The sequence below is a fragment of the Rhynchophorus ferrugineus genome, unplaced genomic scaffold, assembly GCF_030347505.1.
Source record: "Rhynchophorus ferrugineus isolate W39M unplaced genomic scaffold, kcgeb_rfMv2 rfM1, whole genome shotgun sequence".
Classification (NCBI taxonomy): domain Eukaryota; kingdom Metazoa; phylum Arthropoda; class Insecta; order Coleoptera; family Curculionidae; genus Rhynchophorus; species Rhynchophorus ferrugineus.
Genome location: NW_027472580.1, coordinates 52345513 through 52361583, shown reverse-complemented (window position 1 = coordinate 52361583; position 16071 = coordinate 52345513). Strand labels below are relative to the sequence as shown.

At 29.8% G+C, this 16071-nt stretch overlaps 1 protein-coding gene and 1 long non-coding RNA gene across 5 annotated transcripts in view; one reads left to right on the top strand and one right to left on the bottom strand.

The window, feature by feature from the left end:
• LOC143189112 (clavesin-1) overlaps positions 1-16071 on the top strand; it is a 36879-nt gene that overhangs the window by 4594 nt on the left and 16214 nt on the right. Inside the window, exon 1 of one of the 3 annotated variants that reach the window (XM_076393788.1) lies at positions 12974-13114. The exons of 1 other annotated variant lie outside the window; for it this stretch is intronic. The gene's annotated coding sequence lies outside the window, so the exon portion shown is untranslated. Of the gene's footprint in view, positions 1-12973; positions 13115-13373; positions 13419-16071 lie in introns of those variants that run through there. One more of the 3 variants, XM_076393789.1, reaches the window with a different exon arrangement.
• On the bottom strand, positions 8798-12945 carry LOC143189127 (uncharacterized). 2 transcript variants are annotated; one of them, XR_013003614.1, is made up of 4 exons: positions 12812-12945; positions 9143-9223; positions 9010-9100; positions 8798-8956 (listed from the first exon to the last, which is right to left on the bottom strand). It is a non-coding gene; the product is annotated as an uncharacterized LOC143189127 (long non-coding RNA). The 2 variants fall into 2 exon arrangements; XR_013003613.1 differs by lacking the exon at positions 12812-12945 and having other exon boundaries at positions 9010-9145.

Here is a 16071-nt window from a genome sequence, read left to right as displayed (position 1 = left end):
ATCATGACGATCAATGGATGATTTCCCAGGTAATAACTCCTGCTTAATTTGTATCCATTGCGGATTGCATGTAAATGTGATGAACAAATCTGCTGTACCATAATGACGAACATACGACATGGCATCTTGAGCATATTCGTGCATATGCCGAGGGCTTCCGATGTATGTTGCTGGAAGAATAGTCATCCGACCGACATTCTGTGCATTTCCATCAGTATTAATCGCATCTCGAAGGTGAATATACTCTTCAGATCGGAGTTTGGTTTGATTCAACCTGATGAATGTTAATCTCTCCGTTTCAATTTTAACATACATGTCATCAACATATTTGTGATATAATCGCCGACATTTCAATATGTGATTATCTGCATTTTCCCGAATCATTAGGCGGTATGAATAGTTCATTGAACTGACTTTTTTGTTGGTTTCAGAACCTGTAAACAGATTTTGTTTTAATAACATTCAAATATAAAATTAAAATACGTAATATAGTGACTGAGATATTATCGCCATAGCTAAACTAATATTTTAGTTACCTGTAATGGGATTTATCATTTTTATTGAGAAATCGTAGCCATCTTCACCTTGCCAAAATATAATGGGATATTGCAGTGCATCATATGAGCGGTGTGTTTCCTTTATACGTTGTAATTGATCATTCCGACGATGTAAAACAATATCACGGGATTCCAAGTTTTCTCCAACTACAACGACAGCAACTTCATCAATAGTTGGTATTAAAACGTCTTGTATGTTGACCTGCAGGTGTTTTATCAGCTCTGATTACAATTTTGTGATTATCGGATGGCATCAGATCCAGGGCAGTTTTAAACAATATAATCAATTGATTGTGTTGATGAAATAAAGTTTGTAATTGTTCTACAATAGACCTTTTTACTAAATTGTTATGTGCACAACGCAGATCAATTTCTTGTGGTGAATTGCCCATAAAATAAATTTGCAGGAATTTGTTGTCGCTATCTGACACTGGTAACAGTGAACCTGCTCTGTGATATATTTGCCCTTGTATCTGTAAATAAAAAAAATATTATGGTGTGGTATAAATTAATGGATTGTCAATGATCAAACTTAAATAATATTTGATCTTAAAAAGTATATATTTAGTTTTAACTAATATCTATCAAATATAAAATATAATAAAAGTGTCACTGAAACTGAATCACCATATAATATGATGACTAAGTGATATATTTCGTAATGATTAAGAAATTGAAGATTAGTAACACATCTTAACTTTGGTGACAGAAAATTTTGTTCGCTAAAATAATTATGAGTAACTGCTGCATTTGTTGCCCCAAATGAAGTCATTTGAAAGCAATTGTTATATTGTTGAATATGTGTCAAAAAGTGTATAGAATCTGTTCCTATTCCTGAAACCAATGAGTACAATGGTTCTGGTGGTGGATCCAATTGTATCAATTTCACTTTACCATTTGCGCAACACAATCCATTGGCTTCGTTTTTGTATTTTAATGCCTTACAGTGTGAGCAAACCAAGTTCATAGAACCAATAACAACACATTGGTAGTTACTGTAGTCAATTGACACATCGTAACTGAAAGCAGCTGGATTCAAACTTGCGCGATTATTAGTTGAATGTCGCGCTCGCGCTTCACGCGTTTGTGATATCCGAATTCTTTCACGTTCATTTCCGTCGTCACGTTCTTGTGCAGTAAGATTAGATCGGTAATTAGCTTGGTTTATAGCATTTCTGGTTCTTCTACCTAAATTGCTTCGTCTTATAGGAGGCATATCAAATATAAATTATTTTTTCACTAATCACGAACTAAACAAACACTAACTAACTAAACACTCTGCACAAAACACGATATACGAATTTGTTTCGTGTATCACTTGACAATTCATCTGTCATCTGTCAAAAGTCATCTGTAACAGACAACTTTTTTTTTTTAAATTTGATATGACTTGAACTCAAATCCTTTTAATCCGTACGAATTGTTTTATTTATTTAAAATTTTTTATTTGTTTAAAATTTAATTCAAATTTTAAATAAATAAAACAATTCGTACGGCTTAAAAGGATTTGAGTTCAAGTCATATCAAATTTTAAAAAAAAAGTTGTCTGTTACAGATGACTTTTGACAGATGACAGATGAATTGTCAACTGATACACGAAACAAATTCAAACAAAAAGGGCTATTTTTAGGGTTTTTCCAGCAATAATTCTAATTTTTCTCGCCGTAAAAACCATCCCTGAACTTCAACGAACATTTTAAAAAAAGATTTGGCCAAATTGGTCCAGGCGTTGTTGAGTTATGCGCTTAGGAACATATTTTGCGATTCATTTTTATATATAAGATAATTAACATTCTACTAAGCATACATAATAAAGATGTTACCAAAAAAATAATAATAAGCACTGATTATATCGAATATCGCTGTTAATATAAAAAAATTAGAAATTTAATTGATGTAATACAAATAAAAAATTAACAACAAATAACCAGAACTTATCAGTCCATTAACGTTTTGTAAATGTCTATTTTCCCTCCTGTTATCTTCATTTTGAATTAGTATTTGGCTAATTACGTTTTTCTGTTCTCTGCATTGTTGTTCATAAGCGATTTCTATTTCCGTAATGGTATACTATTTTCAAAACAATAAAAAGTATTGTTGTGCTGGTGGTTAATTAAAAGAAATATGGATGTGCTTGCGACACGATTGCTGATGACCGACGGAAGTAGTAAAACGGTATGTGAATTTATAATGAAGAAAATATGCACAATGGTCAAAAGAAACGTATAAATAGGAAGTCCGTAATACAAGACAATATGCTATTAGTAAAATACGAATATACCATCAAATAATGTCGAGATTGCGTAATTCCAATAGATTGGTATGAGAATATAGTTTCCCTTGCCTTAGTTTTGTGTGTTTGTATCGAAACTGTTACTACTTGAAAACATATTACATCCAATTCTCAGTCTCACTCGGTTATATTCTCCACAAGTGTTGAATTCGATTGTTAATTTATATGTATATCTTCTATTTTATTTCATTTTACTTCGTTTTAATGAACTGAGTTTTTGTATCTTATTATTTACCACACTTTGTTCTTATTTATCTTGATCGTTTTATTTTATTAATCTTGAATTTATTCTGTTTCACTTATAACTAATTCCAATTTCATTAAGTCTAATACAACTATTCTTCAAAAAATACTTAATATTTATATTTTATATTCATTAATGTAATCGATTATTAAAATTCAGAAATCGTTTTTGAGAACTTTTTGCAACCTTTTTTAACGTCTTTTTTTTAACAAACAAAAGTCTATGGATTAAATTAATGATTCGAAAACAAAGGTCGATAGCTAATTAAAATATTAAATTCTATTTTTCCGCATTACTAGAATAAACTGGTGTTTGCGGAAAAGAGGTACTAAAATTGATTTATATGAATGCAAGTTTGATATTAAGTAAAAATATTTACTTTATATGATGCGGCTCGATTATAGTTTCTAAAATTTATTTCTTATAATATCTTCGAACGCTTAAACATTTCAAAGAGCCATATTGTATATCACGTCGTGAGTATGTAATAATAAAATATAACTATAATACGAGTATAATGATTATATTAAAATTCAAGCGTATTGCCAATTAATCCAATTAACATTCCATACAGGCCATAATTTTTCCATTTCCAAAATAAAAGACCGTCCCTATATAAGAATCATAGATGAAATTAAATAAAAATCGCCAAAAGAGTTCAATATTAACTCAAAAACGAGATTTAGTGTTGGTGATTGGACGAAGCACTATTATTTTGAATATGTTGAAGGTGGAAACAATAATGTAACTGAATAAACAACGTTCTTTATAGAAAATAAAAATCTTCCCTATAATATTTGTTAATGTGGTGTATATTTTTTATGTATAATTTATTCTTAATGCAATAAGGCTAAATACATATTGACAATCTTAAGATAACACTATAAAAGTTCTTTAAGGAAAAACCTAAAGATAGCCCACACTAACAGGTCAATTGAAAAGTCCCCGGCCTACTACAGTAAAACAGTTTCTTTGGCAAAATTAGTTTTTTTATTCAACATAATTCCCTTCAAGGGTGAGACACTGATTATAGGACTATCAAACTTTTCGATACCATTTTGGTAGTACGATTTGTTCTTTGCTTAAAAATAGGCCTCAGTTTCGTAGATCACCTCTTCATTTGACGAAAATGTCTTCCCAGCGAGCATTGTTTTGAGATCTGAGAACAGGAAATAGTCGCTGGGGGGCAGATCTGGAGAATACGGTGGATGAGGAAGCTATTCGAAGCCCAATTCATGGATTTTTGCCATCGTTTTCACTGACCTGTGACACGGTGCATTGTCTTGGTGAAACAGAACTTTCTTTTTCTTCAAATGCGGCGATTTCGTCCTTCAAACGGTCCAATAACGCTATATAATAGTCGCTGTTGATTGTCCTTTCTTTTTCAAGGTAGTCAATGAAAATTATTCCATGCGCATCCCAAAATACAGACTCCATAACCTTGCCAGCCGATTGTTGCGTTTTCCCACGCTTTGAAGCGGGTTCATCGTGTGCAGTCCACTCGGATGACGGTCGATTGGACTTTGGAGTGAAATGATAGAGACATGTTTCATGCGTTGTCACATATCGATGCAAAAACTCGGGTTTATTACGCTTTATCATCTTCAAACACTGCTCCGAATCATCAACTCGTCGTTATTTTTGGTCAAAAGTGAGCTCGCGCGGCACCCATTTTGCACAGAGCTTTATCATATCCAAATATTCTTAAATGATATGATGTACACGTTCAGTTGATATCTTTAGAGTGTCTGCTATTTCATTCCGTTTCAATTTACGGTCATTCAAAATCATTTTGTGGATTTTATTAATGTTTTCGTTGGTAACAACCTCTTTTGGGCGCCTCCTGCGTTCACAAATCTCAATAATCCGACAGCTGTCAATTTTATACACGTATCTTTTGAGGGTTAGGGCTAACTAAAAACATATGAATTTAATTCCAATAACGCCATCTATGTGTCAGGGTGGGGACTTTTCAATTGACCTGTTATATTAAAATATAATATGGATCTCTTAAAAATAGAAAAGGTATTTCTTGTATTCCATAGATATAATTTTTTATATATAATGATTCATGCATTTTATCCGCGTTAACAACATAATCAGATATCAGGAAGATATCATTAATAACGCGTGCCAGTACAGGAAAAGCTTCCACTTGCTTTTAAAAATGATCTAGTCATCCAATGAGGGGTCTAAATGGGTTCATTCTAATAACTTATGCAGCAGCTGAATGATATTGCATGCTATTTGTATACTATATTATTATATATTATCTGTCTATAGTAACATTGTTCATATATTAATTGACACTACGTTTTTTGTTGTAAATAGACTTTATTACTGTACAAGATCAAAAGGCTTGATTATTTTGAGTCTATGTCATGCTGATTGAGTGGGGTCCCTTGCGATTCTCTTAATTTCTTAACTGTCGATATCAGAAGGTTTTAGTGTAAGTAATCATATCTATATTTAAGATCATTTCCATTATTTTTAATATTTAATATTATCCTCCCAATGGATATCTTTTATCGTTCGAATGAGCAAAGGGGTTTTGCATCGCAGTTACTATTGCTCGACTGTTGTAACTTTCTGGTGATTTCTTTACCGTTATCCCTATCAATAAGAATACCAGTATCATCATCTATGGCGATATTTTCCATTTGTGGTATATCACATGTGCAAATCAGGTAAATAATTGTTCCCAATACACTCTAGTATAAGATTCCTCTTGTTTGATCCTGAACATTTTATTTCATTATTTTGTTTTGATTTAGTATTCCAAACCTTGTCAAAGACTTGGGCAATTGTTTAATATTTGTTCATAAAACTGATGAGCTGAAGTATTAGATTTTTTCTTTCTATAACTTAGTTAAACAATTTCAGTATGATATTTTAGAATACTTGTAAGATTTTAGTTTACCTGATGGTTTTCTTAGTTTTGGGATCATCATACGTTATAAAGTAAATTAACGTGCATGTGTTAAAATTAGCGAAAATATTATTTCTATCTACTCTTTGTATGCCCTACCAGTATTATTATTAAAAAACTTATATCATTGCTGATGGCACCCATCTAATATCGAAATATAAAAGGTCACTCTTATATGTAATACATTATATATTTTCTTTATTCAGTTTAAATTATTTGTTAAAAATAATTACTTAAACAGTTATTATAATTATGGCAATAATAATTAATTATTAACGAGCAAGTATTAAGGTTTTTTATTAATTTAACCAGCATTACAAATAACAACAGCACATCAAAGCATTGGCTGATTATATGTCTAATTGAATGAAACAAGTATTTTCTTCATGTCTAAATAAATGCATTAATTATGTCGTTTTTTATGTTAATTGATTTTGAAAAACGCACTAATTAACTTTATTAACGAACGTTAATGAGTCAAAGATAACCCTGTAAGTTAAACGTGATCCCATATGTGCCTTCTATAATTACAAAGGAAGCAGACCGCTGGACTAGACTTTCGGTACCACTGTAGGAATCATGGTGTCCGATCATGGAGTCTATGCGAACTTAGTCCAGACGTACGGATGAAAATAACCAGGTAGCTTAATTAACAACGTTACGAACTGAAATTCGACGTACGGTTTACCGGTTTATATCATGACTTACCAGTCCCACTCGTTGGCTACCATCGTCCACCCCACTCCAAACCATTGGTAAAATCGATGGGGAAAGTAATGGGTACAAATATTATTAACAAACATTCAACTGATAATTTAAATAACACTTATAGGTATATCATTAAATTTGTAGTTTGTTGAAATATTAATTTCGTAGTCATTATGATAACATAAGTTCTAATGACTTTAATCTTTTTAGTATATCATTGGATTTTCACCTAGTTTTTTGTTTTCTTGACTTCTCTTTCTTATTTTTAATCACTTCCTGTTTTGGGTACTAATGGATGTCATATCACAAATAGATACCATAACACATACTCGTTCTTCAGAATACTTTTTTATTAATACGTTGTTACTAGTTTTTGTCGACTTTTTACACTTTTTTACAATAGGTATATATTTAGGACAATGCATTAGTATAGTCTCTATAGATTTTTAATTAGTCTCTATACTAATAATGTTCATGTATCCTGTATCTGTCAAATACACTACAAGATCAGATGGTTTGACACTTTTAAATCTGTGCTGCTTAATTATTACTAAGAATTGTAATACTTTGGTATTAACATGAGAGTAAAGTCTTTCCTTATGTGTGCTTGAAATATTTTTTATTTCCTGATTAACAGTTGATAGCTTAAGCATCAGTATTATAGTATCCAGGTACAACCACAATACTTCTTACTGATTTTTTCTGAAAAAATTGTATTTTATTTGTATTACTTTTCGCGGAACTTATCACTAACTGAATTCTTTAGATTTTAGAATTTGCCTATATAACAATTTATTAACTATATGGAGTTATTCTTCCAATTAACCAATACTATTTTTTATACTTAAAGTCTGATTCCCTTATTTTCTATTCTTTTTAATGTCCTCCTTCCAAAATAATTTTGCGTCGAGATTTATGTCAAAATACTTGCATTGTAGCTGCAATGCATATAGCTATATGGGGAGGTATTATTATTTGTTATTGTTGTAAGTACAGTTAGATTATATGTAAATTCTAAATACACCAATTTGCTTTGATGGAATTTGAAGTATTGGTCCATTTATTTATATTGCTCCACTCGCCTGTTGTAATGTCTGTTTTTTCTCAGTTATCTCCATTAAGTAACTCAATATCATTAGTAAATGTAGCAATGGCTATATGTTACATTTATTTTTGATATATCATACCTTTAAGGTAAAAATCAACGTACTCCAATACTCTCTTTGATACACCTGCTTAGCTTATTTCATTGTAGAATGGGATTCCTCTTTTTTGACTCTAAACTGATGGTAGAAGTTCAGTGTGTTTCTCTGGCAATATTTTCTGAAGTTTTCTGAAGTTCTGAAGTCATTTCGTGTCCATGCCAGTATACCTCATGTCGAAGTCTTGATCTATATCTAAGAACATAGCCAAATTGTTGAACATTTGTTCATAAAACCATAGTGATAAGAAGATATTACATTTTTCTTTCTATAATTTGTTTTAATATTTCCTATATGAGTTATTCATATACCTTAGGTATGTAAGATTTTAGTTCATTTAGAAGTTTGTCTTTTTTTGATATCATCAGCCGATTCCTAAACATCTAGAGTTTGCTTTAGTTAATAAGTTTCCTTTAGTTAGTAAATTCCATTTCTTGGTGGATTTTGTAACACTTCTCTGATTATGGAGTGCTCCGTTGCTTTCTTTGGGTTGTTGTCAATTTTTATAATGTTTGTGGCTTTTTTGGCATGATTCGATAAACTGTTAAAGTGTAAATTATTATTTGGTTTGAGTATTTGAATAATTGATCCAGGATCTATTATGCTAGGTAGAAATTAGTGCATGGGTTGATTTTTATTGTTTATGAAACAGCTGTTTAAAAGACGTATATTAAACAACAAATAAAAGAAAATATAGATTATATGATAATGTTTCTATATTTTCTTGTTTGTCTTTTTCTTCGTTATATCAAGACATTTATGTAATACAAAAAATTCTGAAATTGTGTCCAGCGTATTATTTCAGATAATATCATTGCAAGTTTGTGCTCATTACTAATGCAATATTATATTATTAAAAGTGTAATTAAGTAACTTCTGTTTTTATTAAATGTTTGCAGACAATCTATGTATTATGGATCCATATATAATACTATCTTAATGTGGTGCTCACTGAGGTATTGTAACACGTGAAAATTATATGAATGTTTTGATGTTGCGAATTACTTAATCATGTCTCTGCTCCTAAAATAATTGTTTTTTATATCAGATTTAAACACATTGATTTCAATACATACCTTGTGTAGTGGTTTCACTTAGTTTGAGTTTCCAGTTCCGTGTCTATATATATTTCAGTCCTTTTGCGTTCGTAAATTCACCGCTATTAAACTTAACAGTTTATAAACAACTTCTCGCACATAAGTTACTTACATTTCAATTACTTCAAATTAAAGAAGCAAATATTTTTTTTGTTTGACAAAGTTGATTATCTTATTGAAAATATATGTTTTCCTGCAAAATAGATATTTAGCAAATAAATTAAAAAAGACAAAAATTCGATGTTATTTAACACTAAATTGAACTTAACTGATAATATTTTTAACAAAATTGAATTTAATTACAAGAAAGAATTTTAAAATTCAAATAATTAAAACATGTTAATAATAACCATACCACTATATTTATCGATGTATTAAATTATTTACACTGTATCATGTACGTGCTCACGTGCGGTATATTTAATATATTATTTCGAATTAGTCGGATGTGTTAGTTTTGACTTAAACAATCCCAAAAGAACAATAGAAATTGAATGATAACATCAGTAATGGTAGAGTCATCATCGTAGTTACCGTTAATGCATTCTAAAAAAATAACATTTGTACAAGCGAAATTCTATTAAAATCGGCTCTCGAATTATTACAATTAAATTTACTATTAAAATGTCTTATTAATATTAATAAAATAAATGTATAATAATTTTATATTTCTAATTAATTAATAACTAGATCTGATTAAATCAAATACTTCTATATATTTCCATAACGCGTTTAAAGTTAGATGCTACGTTACTAAAACGGCTATATCTTTATATAATAATTTAGATTTGGAAAATTCCTCTAAGGAATATATACTTATAGGATTAAGTTTTGAAAGTATAAAAAAATCGAACTTTTCAAATTTCTAATTAAAAGACTAGAACATATAAGTGTTTAAAATGTCATAATGACTGAAATGAATTCAGAGGACACAACGCAGACACAAAAAATCTTATTAGCACTTAAATTATGTCGTACAAAATGTAACTTTAGATTATATTATATACTTTATAGTACCTAATGTGTCATAAAAATTTGTTGCAATTTACCGAGATATACTATTATAATTGTTTTGTACTATTCTTCTGAATTGTGAACGGTGCTCTGTAGCTTCAAATGCATTTTTTAAAAATTAGTGTTAGAAGATGTTTTTAGAATATCTATCTAGGAACTAAGTCATCAGTATACTCATCAATAAAAACCGTTTTATTTTTTTGACTTCTTAGTTACTCATTAATTTTTCTTGTGAACAAAGTGTGCTTGATTTTTGTGGCAATTTATTTTTCAGATAACTGTGTTATCAGTAGTTTTGGGCATAATCGATTATATTTTAATAAAATATATAATCTAAAATATCGTTTTCAATATTGCCAAATATAAACCCCCTCTAAACTATATAATCAATTCTATAAAATTATACATTTTTAGTACAATCAAGAATGTGATCCAATTTTGATTGTGTAATTTTCTCCATCTGTGTCTCATATTTAATCTGAGATTATCGATTCCAATCGAAATAAGTTGATATATACTCAATCAGGAGTAGATATTATTTTGGATATATTCACTAGTTAACATGTTGTCGCCTTAGATTATTTTTATGAGGATCTATTAAGGACAGGTGATAGACAAACAATAAACACAACTGATGCAGTTAAAGCCAACTATTAGAGACAGAATAATCAAGAATGTGTGCTAAATTAGGTTAAAAAACGGCTGGCAAATCGGCATTTTAGATGATTATGTTTTTTATAAGTTAAATTGTCTGGAATAGGACAACAATCATTAAATAATAAGAATATTTCAGTAGCATTATAAAATAAGGTAACCTTATAGTACACCAAAATTATCAGGAATAAACATTTCCATTCATTAATTTAACAAGCTTAATATTATTCTCGATATAATATTTAAATTGAATTTTGTACAATCACATATATGTTATCTGTGAAAATGTATGAGTAAGAATTTCGTGGAACATATTCTTAATCAGGAGATTAATTTTCTAGTTAACATGATGATATTAATTAGAAGAACGTAGCAAAAAATTTTTTTTTTATGTGCCTTAAAAAATGTTATTTTATTTAATAAACGAAGTCTGATCTAATATCTGGAATAACGCCTCGTTGCTTGTAAAAACTTAAAGAGTCACAAACATGTAATTGAAAGTATTCTAAGTTGCTAGCATTTCTGTTGTTTTGTCAATATTTAAATTTGACTTTAGAAAAAAATTGCACTAACAGGTCAATTGAAAAGTCCCCGACCTGACACATAGATGACGCTACTACAATTAAATCCATAGGTTTTTTAGTTAGCCCCAATCCTCAAAAGATTCGTGTATAAATTTGACAGCTGTCGGATCATTAGTTTGTGAATTATAACATTTTGAATTGAAAGTTTAGACGTGGTGAAATGAGCACCGTCGTGGTCGTGGAGTTGATGATTCGGAGCAGTGTTTGAAGATGATCAAGCGTAGTAAACCGGAGTTTTTGCGTTGATATGGGACAATGGCTCCATCATTTCACTCCGAAGTCTAATCGACAGTCATCCGAGTGGACTGTACACTATGAACCCGCTCCACAGCGTGGGAAAACGCAACAGTCGGCTGGCAAGGTTATGGCGTCTGTATTTTGGGATGCGCATGGAATGATTTTCCTTGACCACCTTGAAAAATGAAGCACTATCAAAACCAAAAAAAAAAACTTAATTTTGCCAAAGAAATGTGTTTTACTATGTCATGCCGGGGTCTTTTCAATTGACCTTTTATGAGGCTATCTAATTGATTCGTTTTACACCGTTCCTGTTTTAGTTAACTATTTTAATAATTTCAATTATTTTTAATAATTTTATTAATTATTTTGAGTTTCTACCTGTATGAAATTATTTTATTATGATTTAAAATAAAAGCAAGATATTAAGAAAAACGTTACAGATGAAGTCCTGGCATTGTGAAACTAAAATATTTCATGGTATTAGAACAAGATCTGCTTAAAAAAATCAGAAGATAAAGCAATTAATACTTTATTTAGATCTTATAGAGATTGAAGAAAATTGTAAAAATGTGTAATATTTCTATTAAAATGTATTTATTTTATTACGATAAGCAGTACAAATGAGTTTTGAAGTATTTACTAAAAATACGTATCAAATATTTCTCCCTAAAATCAATATTACTCAAGTAAAATCAATTTTATGTACCAACCACGATTATCAAATGCTACATGAGACACACAACGATTATAGTCCATTAATAAAAACATCGCATTTTTACAGTGGCGATTTTGACATAAGCGACAAGAATGACAACCATACAGTTTGAAGACGCTAAACAATATGAATTTACATGCGACAAAATTCGTATGTGAAACTTATATCAAAGGTATATGAAAAATATAGTGCAATTTTCCCCGAAAAAGTTTCAAGGTTACAAATAAACCGTCAATATTCATTCATACACTTTATAATTTAATTGATAAGACCTACTATCACTATTTTCAAACATTATGTATACTTGATATATTTGTTATATAACTCTAATAAATAATAAAAACACGTATAAGTTCATGAAGAAAAATGCGGAAATACGTCAATCTCATTAAATGGTAATTAGCACAAACTAATTTTCGAGAATATTGATAGTAACAGTGACTTAAATTACTAGAATATATATTTATTGATAAATAATCAATCAAAAAGCATGAAAGCTCAACAATAGAAATATCTCTCCTCTTGTATATTATATAATAAAAAAATTAAACAAAAAAAATCAAATATAACTCACATTGCGTGGATTTTAAACGGATATGTTACCATGATAATCGTTTTTTGGGCTAACATTAATCAGCACTGAGTAATTTCCCCCACCATCAGGTAGTACCCATACGTTATCGTTACTACATTATTCGAGTTTACCTGTAAAGTTGTAGTTGTATTACGCTTGCAGCCGTCAAAAGATTAAAGTTTTGTGAGTCATTTGACTAAACCCAATTGTCAATAATCGTACTGTTGCGGTTCCTACGCCAATTTTATACCATCGGATTTTTTCAGTGATGTTTAGCAGTGTTGACAACTAAAATTACCAGAGGTAAGTGGATGATGGTTCGTGTTAACTTTCATTCTAATTTCTGCATCTATTTCGAGGTAACCGACAGTAGATGGATTACTTTTCTTTTTGTTAATATCGAACAAAAACCTGTTACGAACAGATGTTGTCTCTTCATAACGTTACGACAATATTATTTGGCAATTTTATCAATTGATCATATCTAATCAGCATTTAGATATATTGCCAAGGTAATAGGCGAAAATTTATTGATAATAATACACATGTTTTTAATAGTTAATTTCAATTTGTTCGTATTTAAATCCTATGTAGGTGTAAATCTCATGTAAGTTTAAATTTATTTTTAAATCATTCTACGAGGCTAAAACAATGAACAAATTGCAGGAAGGAAGTTACTTAATACTTTAAAACATTAAATAGACTTACTGTCAATAATATTAACATAAGGATTCACATCCTTTCTCAACAAAGACTGATTACGTATTTCCATCTACTGAAGTGTAATGGAACATTGTTTTTATATATTTTTATTTTAAAATAACGATGCAACTATCACTAACCAAAAAACTTATTTTTCTAAGGTTCTAAGGTTTTACACTTAATTTAAAACAGTAAAATATTTATTTTACTGTTTCAAAATGTATTCAAATTAAGTCCTAATAATCGGTTTTAATTCAATAAAATTTATTTGCATTTTTTTTTGATTATGATCTTAATCGATCATTTTTTTTTACATAATTTAAAACATATACCAATTTTTAGTAATTTTAGTTATTAAATATAACTGTTTATTTTAATGGTTATTGTTATTATTGTTTAATTTAATTAATTAACATTCCCCATTTCGTCGATTTTATTGATATACTAAGCTAGTCATATGACGTTTGTGTTTGGATTGATATATCCACTTTAAATTACCAGTGATATATAACGCAAAAGTGACTTCTTTTCTGGCGCTAAGGCAATGCCTCGGATATGCTCTCTTATTTCATCAATTTCAATGATTCCAGCTCATTTAGTATTCAATTTTATTGGTTTAAATCAACTTTTAATGATTCCACGTGTTTTTTCTTGTGTTGTTCCTCAAGTAAAGCCTAAGAAATTTTCTAAATTTCCTAAGAGATTTTCACATAAAATTCTTAAAATCAATCAATATTTAAAGCACAGAAACTTTGTTGAGTAAGTAATAAATACCTTTTTCTTTGCTGAAAATTTGCCGTTGAAAAGTTGTTTTATTATAATAAAGCAAAAGCACATTAAACTATTAGTTGCTTGTAGGTATTATGATAATTTTTTCACTTATATATATAGTTATTCTTCAACATTTTCTTAATTTTCCCATCTTTCTGGTTTATTAGTGATCCATTTTTGCACTACTTCTTCCTCTCAACAGCAACCACGTTTCAGTTAAGTTATGCTGCATCGATCTGAACAAATAGTAATTAGAAGGCGCTATATCTGGCGAGTATGCTGAATCTGTCAAAACATTCCTTTCGCGCTGCAACAGTGCATCTCTTGCAATATGTATTGTCATGCAAGAATTATATTTCTTTCATTCTATTACGTATGTTAATACGAACGTTAATACGCATACGTCAATTGACGTTGGCAAACATCAGCACTAACAGTTTCATTTGGTTTTAGTAGCTCGTAATTACACTACACCCCGCTAATCCCGCTATATACACAGTAAGATTTTATGGCCATGCATATTTTGTTTTGGTGTCGATGAAGATGCCTCTCCTGAATTAACCAATGACTTTTTGCGCTCTTCATCGCCTATCACAATATACCAGAGAAAGCTCTTCTTTTTGTCCAGTAACCAATGAAACAGCGATGTTGGTGGGCTTTTGCCTCCTTTCCGGTCTTTTCTTTTGCATGTAAATGTCTGGAAATAGTAGATTCATCGTCTGCTAAAATATATGAGATTGGCAGTCTGAGCTGTCTGTCTTAAATTTTGTAGTTCATTCTCCTGAAGCTTTTTTGGTCATCCAAGCCGTTCTTTGCACAAAACCAACAATAGAGACATGACGAAGTAACATCATCATAAGCTTATAAAACCTGCTGTCATGGGCTTCCACAGCAGATTTATTATATTTTTTTACTCATAAAATAGGAAACGGCAATTTTGAGCGTTCCATGATTAGGTATACAATTTTTTTGATAATTAAATTTACATTAGATATGCTTAGTACAATCTTAATTTATAAATTAATATATTACTACTGTTTGTTGTACTTGCATGAATGCACAAGCAAGACGAGTATAAATTAATACATCAGTACATATTCCCCAAATTAACGTTGCTATGATTTTATATTCTTTATTCATGTTATAAGGCGGAATCTTGGATAAATTCGTAAATCCATTAGATTTCGAGGTCATCGTGCAATTTAACTTAACACCAAAATGGATACTCAGGTATTTGGTTGATTCTGCTTAATGAATCGGGCATCCGTAAAGTAACATAATTAGGTTTTAGGTTTTAGTGCATTTGTAGATCTTGTTAACTCTCACCTCTTCTACAATCTTGAGCAGAGGTATATCTTATTCCATAATAACAACTGTGTCGTTAACAAATGTTTCAAGTACTAGTTCTTTTGTTGTTGGGATATCAGCAGTAGAGACAAGATATATAGTTTTTTTTAAATATCGAATTAAATATTAATATAAAATTAAAATTGAGTAATTTTTAGATACAATATATTTTTTCAAGAACAATATTCGATATTCTAAATGCTATATTTTTACAAGTAATGCTATATGTTATCGAACAGTGAAAACTTATGACATTGTCAAATATTTAGATTTAGATAGAAGGAATTGTTGTTGTTCTACTTGCTAGACTTGTGGAAAATAATAGTAAAGCGTTTCATGTTATACCCACTTTAGTTAATGTACTTAATTCACCTCAGTGTAATTCATTTTTTCGAGTATTAAAATAATTCATAACCATACAAATATAAGTAAATGAAAAA